Source organism: Cupressus sempervirens, chromosome 1 (assembly GCF_028749045.1).
Source record: "Cupressus sempervirens isolate cs-2001-9-10 chromosome 1, ASM2874904v1, whole genome shotgun sequence".
Classification (NCBI taxonomy): domain Eukaryota; kingdom Viridiplantae; phylum Streptophyta; class Pinopsida; order Cupressales; family Cupressaceae; genus Cupressus; species Cupressus sempervirens.
In genome coordinates, this window is record NC_143118.1 from 879,738,964 (window position 1) to 879,747,929 (window position 8,966).

The window sequence follows — 8,966 nt, forward strand, 5'->3', positions numbered from 1 at the left end:
ATTAACCTAATAGGCTCTTTATTTTAATTTAATTCTCATTAAAGCCTATTTCCTTACTTTTCTATTAGTGAGCTTTTGCTAATGCCTAGTATTTTCATTTTCTTCTATGGATCTATTGCTTGCATTGGACCATTTGTGAATTGTCTCTTTGATTATCATGAGTATCAATTTCCTTTTTACTTCTACAAATTTGTGAATCTCAAACCATACAAATACTACTTGTTCCACTATTATTTTTCCTTGAAACTAGGTTTTTAAATCTTCCATTTTCGTTGTCCGTTGTTTTTCCCTTCTCACTTTTGTAAATTTCAAATCCATTGTTCTTTAACTTTGTAACTACTATATCAAATTTTAATGTTATGTATTCTTATGAAGGGTATTAACTTACATTGGCCACCGTTTGTTGGACATCTATAGTGATCTATATGTGTCGACTCTTCTATTTTCCCATTTTTATTTTTCCACTGCGAAAAGTAAGGTTTTTTTATCTCAGTTTTTCATTTTGATTCTCATTGTTATGCAAAGACCCCAATTCTTATACAGTGCTTTCAAAGAAGTGAAATGAGCTATTTTGAAAGAAAATGTGCATATACTCTCTGTTTGTAAGAACTAGTAACTTTGTACATATGTGTCCTTAGAATATAATAGCAATTTTGGGTTTTCAACATTGAATTGGAAATTTTGTAAATTTCTCTACACAATAACCCATATACCAGAATTAAACTTGCTATAAACATAAATTAGGGAAACAAAAAATGATGTGCTTATTTCTTCGTATGTATTCCATGCTACATAAAGAGCAAAAACATGATGGGATCCCTTGCCATGGTTTATACAACTCAAATCACTATGTTTTTCTTTTGTAAGACTTTTTTGATAAAAGAAATATAAGACAAGGTAATCATCTCCATGCTCACTTCATTATTACTGGAATTATCAAGGATAATAGTCCCTTTGGATCAAAACTTGCTGCCATGTTTGCATTATCTTGAAGTATGCAAGAAGTATGCAGGACACACATCAAATGTTTGACAAAATGCCTCATAAAAGTGCTTCTCTGTGGAATGTAGTGATTAGAAGGTACACTTGTAGTGGGATAGTGTGGGGGAACTCTTAAGACTTATAATCAAATGCAAGATACAATTGTATGACCAGACTACTTTACATTTCTTTTTGTTCTCAAGGCAGGTGTTGTTGTCATATTCACAATGGGGAAGATACATTCACAGTGACTTGTTAGGTTCATCTTGTAGTCTAGTGCTTATATGGGGACTGTACTCATAGACATGTATGGAAAATATGGAAGCATAGATGATGCATGCAAATTGTTTGATTAAATACACAAAATAGGGGTTACCTCATGGAATGCCATAATTTCTAGGTATGCTCAGAATGAATTTACAGAAGAGACCTTGGAGTTTTTTGAATGCAACAGTAAAAAATCATGCCCAATGTCATCAGTCATCACAATTTTTAGTGTCCTACCACAATTTCTCTATTAGGAGATCTGCAATAGGTTAAAGACATTCATGATTGTATTGTCAGAGATGGTTTCAATTGATATGTTTCTATGGGGAATCCCCTTGTAGCTACACATGTAAATTAGGGGCACATAGAGACTGCTTGTAGTATATTTGATAAAATCTGTGAAAGAACTATTTTTTCCTAGAATGCAATGATAGATTCATAGAATGGATGCTCCAATGAAGCCTTGAACCTTTTTCATGAAATGCAAGCATCTAATGTGATCCCTAACAGAGTGATTGTCCAGAGTGTTCTTCCTACATTTGCTGACAGAGGAGATATGCAACTAGGTTAGGATATTCATGAGAACATTGTGAGAGACATATTTGGTTTAGATGTGAATGTTTTATGATTCCTTATAGCTATGTATTCTAAGTGTGGATCAGTAGAGGTTGCAAGCTAGATATTTGGTAGTATGTCCACAAGTAATCTAGCTATATGCAATGCAATGGTCATAGGATATGCGTAAAGTGGGCATATGCCCAATGAGGCCTTGAGGGTCTTTTGTCAAATGCAAGTTGCTAATATCAAGTCTAATTCAATCACAATCCCAAGAATAATCTTGGCATGTGCCCAAGTAGCATCTCCAAAAAAGAGGAAAGTCATCCATGCTTACATAATGGGAAGTGGATTTGAATTGGGCATTGCTATGGGAACTGCAATTATTGACATGTATGCTAAATGTGGGAGGATAATGATTGCTTGTCAATTATTTTAACAAGATGCCCAAAAGAAATTTTATAACATGGAGTATGACCATTGTAGGGTACAAAACGTATCGACAAGGTGAAGAAGTCCTTGCGCTTTTTTAAAATATGCAACAGACATGTATAAAGCTTGATTATATCACATTCACAAGCATGTTGTGTGCTTGTAGATATGGAGGTTTTGTGGATTAAGGCTGGCCATTCTTTGAGTCCATGACTTGAGACTATGATATTGCACCCAAGCCATGTTATTATGACTATATGGTTGACCTTCTTGGCTGTGCAAGCAATTTGAATAAGGCATAAGAGTTTGTAGAAGCTATGCCTGTAAAAATGATGCTAGTATTTGACAGAACCTACTCAATGCCTCCATAATTCATGGCAATAGTGAATTTGTGGAAAGCATTGCAGAACATGTTTATGATTTAGACCCTAAAGATGCAATAAATTATATACTATTGTTTAACATTTATGCTATAGATGGTAGGTAGGATGCTATTGCAAAGGTGAGGATAGTTGTGAAAGATAGAGGGTTGAAGAAAACTTCAGGATCCACCCTTCTCAAGATAAAAATTAAGATATATGCATTTGTTGTTAGAGACATAAGGCACCTTCAATATGACCAAGTCTAGGAAATGCTAGTAATTTCATAAAGACAGATTGAATCTATAGTATATGTCCTTGATGCAAAGTTTATTGTACATAATGTCGAGGAAGAGACGAAGGAACACATTCTCAGTGTTCACAGTGAAAAGTTGGCAATTGCCTTTGGGAATATGAGCATATGCACTGGAATGCCCATTCAAATTTCAGATAAAAAAGAATCTTTGTGTGTGTGGTGATTTTCATAGTGCCATGAAGTTCATCTCCAAGATTATTAGGCATGAAAGTATTTCAAGGGATGTGAATTGTCTCCATCATTTCATGGATGGATTATGTTCTCGTTCCAATTATTGGTGATAATGCTAATCAAGATATGTAATGTAGATATGCTTTCCTACCAATAACTTATGGTAGAATATATGCTAAGCATGCCACCCACTTTGGTGATGCTCAGAGTTAATTAACATCAATATCAATGATGGCATTTTCATATCAATAAGTTATGGTACATTACATTTTTGAGTGCCAGCTTCTTACTTATATGATATATCTGAACCATGGCAACTATATGAACATCCACCACACAAGTAACATTTTCTATTGTCTTTCTCATGTATTTCACTCAAGCCTTTCTTGTAATGTATACTACAATTTTGAAAGTAAAATGAGTTTAAATGAAAAACATTCACATACTCCCGCCTCCTTCCTTTCCTACCATAGTTAGACATTTTGCTTGAATGCACACAAATTTTATAGACAATGCTCATATTAAACACATGCTTCATTCCAGGAAACCTGCATTGCTACTCCTACATTACAATTACATGAAATTGTTGAAAGTGTTTCAATAAACAGGTATGATTTGTATAGGTATGATTTAAGCTTTGCAAGTACTACAATAATCAGCACCATACGTACAAATGTCTCATCAAAATAAATATTTATTTCATGAATGAATGACCTACTCTCAAGATAAATGACTCAGAACTTCATACTATAATGTCTCCATGTCTATAGACCCATTATATAAACTTCAATTCAGCTGGATGTTTACTTGCATTGGATGTACAACAACAAAACAAACCACATATATATATTAAAGTGCTGAAAGTGTTACAATAAATAGGTATGATTTTCGTGTTTTCTGATATAAAATTATAATTACTTTATACTTGTACAAGATCTTCACATTATGAATTCCATTCTAACATGCATCCATCTTGTAGGAGATTGTTTCACCATACACTTCAACCTATGGCAAACTTTTACTCCTAGTTTAGTTCTATGTTTCAAGTACTACTTAAATAGCAAGCCACATATATAACTCCACATTTCTTGATTGACTACCTTTAGCCCATAGTATATTATGTAATCATTCTACTATTAAATCTATATTTAATCTCAATTGCATATTTCTTCTACACAATTCTTCCACTCTTGAGCATTTCATTTCATTGTGCTAAAAATTATAACTAATTTAATTTTCCCTTTATGCAATACTACTTTAGTCATATAATTAACTTAGTTAATCTTCCATGCATTACTACTTTAGTTAACCATAAAAAAATAAAGGTGAGAACTTTGATGCTTGTCCCCCTTGTTTGATAACAATCTCCATCTCTGTTGATTATGACTGCCCCAATAATATATTCTACCAACTCTTAGCAACTTTTGTACTATACATTCTTATATTTTCTCATATATAGGAAACTCTTATATCATTTTTCTAACCAACCAAATACACTCAGCTAGTTCACAATGCCATATCCAATCACCAACATACATTTTCTATCAAACATGAGATTTACTAGTTTTTTCACAAAACTGTACTCTGTTCTCTATACCTATCTCCAATGAGATCCTTTATAACGTGTCTGCCAACAACATATAAAAAATTCAAAGCAATCTAACAGTGCAAAGAAAATTTATGACCTCTACACCAAGACTATATTTTTTGAAGACTGTATTTTTTATGATAGTCATACATTTAACTTTTGGGATAGTCGCTTCTTGTTCTGCAACTCAAGTGTCAATCCCTACATACCAACCTGCAACTTTGGATGGTTGTAATATACATTAAAACCCATAATTTTACCAAACTTTGGGGTTTTTAATCATACATAGCGTATAAACAATACATGATTCTTTTTCTCAGACACCCTAAGTGAGGATTTGGATAGTTAATTAAGAAGTGTTTATAACTATTAGAAAAATAAATGAAAATGAATGCCATAAAAACTAGATTGATAACGATTCAATTTTCTTTTATGTACAATGAATCGAACTCCGAAAGATAACATAAAAAACTTAGATTATATATTGAAACTAACTGTAATAACCAATAGAACACATATGAGATGTAGGAAACATAAACTTTTATTGATACAACTAAAGCAAGACGTAAATTAATTTTTGAGTAAAAGGTCAATTGAAGAGTTCAATAAATGTCTTACAATTCCTCATAAAACAAGTCCACTAGAATTGTCTTTCCCATGCCTACCCCACCATATTGATATACACCATGAATAGGTGACAAAGAAGTCTTTCGAATAATGGACCAAAACATGCTCCTATAAATTCTAATATTGATTAGATTGTGGTACAACATAATAAAACATGTTTTAAGAAAGATGGATGTATTTTTTGCTTGGATTAACAAGAGAATGCATTTATCAATATGGCTAACCATGATCTTAAAATTTTGTAAGAATGGAAAGTACTTCTAAATAGATCTAATGAACTTTCCATGATAAATTATTGAGGAAATGTATGAAATATTCCTATAACCATAGGAGTACATTAGTTTGAAGTATTCTAGCTCATTGTTAAAATAATTTTTGGTCCTATAATCTGTCTCACTTGTTGGCTTGACTAGAGGATGCATATCTTTCCAATCCTAATTTTTTAGCTATATTTATTGTCACAAACTTGACAGAAAGAGATGAACATATATTCTTCCAAATGGTGACTTGTAATCCACTAATTTTGAAATCATTTCCTTAAATTCAGAATACATAAATTTAAGACTGAAGCTTCATTCCAATAAACATCCCAAGATGTTTCATCTTAATTCCCATAATATCAACCTATTAGTTGAAACCCATCTTTATTAGGAAACAATAATGAGCATAAAATCTTTTTCAATATTACAAGAGCCACATCATGGAAGAATAAGGCATAGTAGGTGACCAAATTCCTTCTTTTCCTCATCTCTATGGGAATATTTAGCATTTTTTGAACCATAATTATATTCTATAGCAATAGAATGTTTAATTGGGAAAACAAAAACAATAATAATATTTATTTGTAGTATCAACATCAGATTGTTCGACAAGAAATTAGACAAACAACTTATTACAGATTCAAAATTGAATTTTTATTGGCAGATTTCCATTGGCAAATATAGATTCTACATGGACATTATAATTGATAAAAAAAATCAAGGGTTTTCTAGAACAACCTTATAGATTTACATCATTGATCATAGGTATCATTTTCCATGTGAGCTCTATCAAATACAAAAGCAATAGAAGACCTCAATTCCTAATATGTTTGTTGCTATTCCATGGTAGGGTTTTCAAGCAATTTTCTATTACTAATATGATTGATTCCTAATAAAAAAATAGAAATTCAAATCTCTTTTAGGGAAAATGTTTTCTTCTCTTATTACTAGATTCAAAACTATTGGAATTGGTGTGATGGTATTTGTATCTTCTCCATACATAGGGATAGCCCCAATGGCTTTCTTTGTAAAGATTTCAAATTCAGAGAAGCCTCTAATTTCCACAATAGACTATTTTGGGGATACAAAAGGTCTCTCATTCATGTTGCACCAAACTACCAAGAAATTTAAAACTACCAGTCTCCAAAATATGGTAAACACAATAATCAAATGTTTAGAACATACATGTAGTTTGATGTTACAATCTTTACCAGGAAAACTTGAATTTACAAAATGAAAGGAGAAAACACCACCAGCCTTCTATCAACTTTCCATTCACTTGTCTCTTTAGTAAAAAAAAACACGCAGTCTACCATGATATCCTAAGAGAATAAATCCTAAAAAAATTCTAGATTTAAAATCAGAATTTGTGGGGATTTACAACAAACTCCCTATGATTATATAGAAAATTTGATTTATAGAAGGTCAATTTTCTATGCAATAGTTCATCTACCCATCTTAGAAATACGTGATCTTATCCTTGATTATGCCATCAAAAACCTTGATCTTATTATGTCTATCCTTCTCGTACCTCACTCTTGAAAGGTGTAATAGTATAGGCACATGAATAACAATGTTCAAGTACCATGAAAGAAATTTAGATGTAAACAGAACAAGTATCGATCCTCCACCAATAAATCCTAATATGACCTAAAGATTTTACCAATAATAATAATATTATATTTTTTACCCTTATTTTCTTAGTGAAGAATTTTTCAACTTCTCTCGAGATGAGATAACATAGTGGAAGATTAAGGAACTTAAGAAGTCATTGAACATGTAGAGAAATATGTTAGTTTAACCATTGCATAAAGAGTGTCTTTTTAGTTTCAAATAGTTGTATTTAAAAAAGTAAAAGTTTGATGGGAAATTTTTTTTATTAAATTTAAATGGGTATATTGATTTTTTTTTTTAATGCAATCTAAGTCAACTCTTTGAAAATTGCAATGAGCTCTAGCATATACATGAACTGTCTCTCTATATATTATTGACATCACAATAATATGAATTTATAAGGACAACTCTGGCCCCTCTTCATGCATTTTTATGATGGATTCCTCTTGGGTATATCTTTGAATCTCCCCTAGTTTGTTTCTCATCCAACATATATTATCTCATCTAAATCCATTTTTGACCCTTAATTATTTTATTATCGCATATTGTTTTAAGTAAGAAAAATGAATTCTTTAATTTACTAAAAATTATGATGACTATCTTGAATATGTGTGTCAAGATTCCTCCTAGTTTGTAACCATTCACTTGTCTTTAATGCTTATAGCTTGATACTTTGCTAAATCATTTTCCTATGCCCATCTATAGAAATTTGGCTTTGCAACACTTAAAGTAAGATATGTATCCTTGCATTTCTATACTATATTCTCTTTACTTTTATGTTGATTGTATTGCAAGTAACTTTACCTGTAGAAATAAGGTTCTTCTTTATTTATTCTCCTTGCATTCCTAATTGGTAGTCTCTATTTAAGTTTCAACACTCAATTTTGCAGACTTCAACGATGCACAATTTCTAAAGCTTTATACATTCTTCATAGTGCAATTGCAAGTATTGTGTATGAAATTTCTGTAGTTGATGATTTTAGGTGGGTTTTATTTATCTTCTTATAAATATAAGAAAATTGGAATGCATTTATGTCCAAATTATATTTTATAAGAGTCGATCACTACAATTTTGTAGAGAAGTGTAATTGACATGAAATATAATTTTAAAATGCTTGAATGGAAGAATTTTAAATTGTTAAATTGTTATTGATAAAGACTTAGATTATTATTTTTTATAATAATTAAAATTTGTGTTCTTTTAGAAGATTATATTAAGTTATAGTGACCATGATCATGATAGATTTAATGTTGGGAAGACAACTTTGTCAAATTTTTGCATTATTCTTGAAAGGGTACTGGTTCAATGGAAGAGCACCGACTTTATAAGTAGGAGGATGGTGGTTCAATTCCATTGTGCCCTAATATGACTAAATTAATGATTAAATAAACTACCAAATAAACTATCAAATATACTACCATATCTACTACCATATATACTATCCAAAAAACTACCAAATATACTAACAAATCAACTACCAAATATAATACCAAATATACTACCCAAAAAACTACCAAAATTATCAAATAAACTACCATATAAACTACTAAGTTACAACAATAAATGACTAAATAAATGACCTAATTAATGATTAAAATAGTTTAGTCATAAATTTGGTTGGGAGATAAATGTTTGGCAATAAAATACCATTGGTCATATGATCAAAATTAGTCACATATCTATAGTTTTTAGTAGTTTATTTAGTAATATATTGTTGTTTTTGTACTAGTGGTGGAAAAGTTTGATATAATCCATAAAATTCTTGTGTTGATTTGAACTCTGCATTAATATACTT

At 31.0% G+C, this 8,966-nt stretch overlaps 1 pseudogene; it reads left to right on the forward strand.

The window, feature by feature from the left end:
• The first annotated feature begins 728 nt into the window (after nucleotides 1-728).
• On the forward strand, nucleotides 729-3,191 carry LOC149580635 (pentatricopeptide repeat-containing protein At1g11290, chloroplastic-like; annotated as a pseudogene).
• The last annotated feature ends 5,775 nt before the right edge of the window (nucleotides 3,192-8,966 follow it).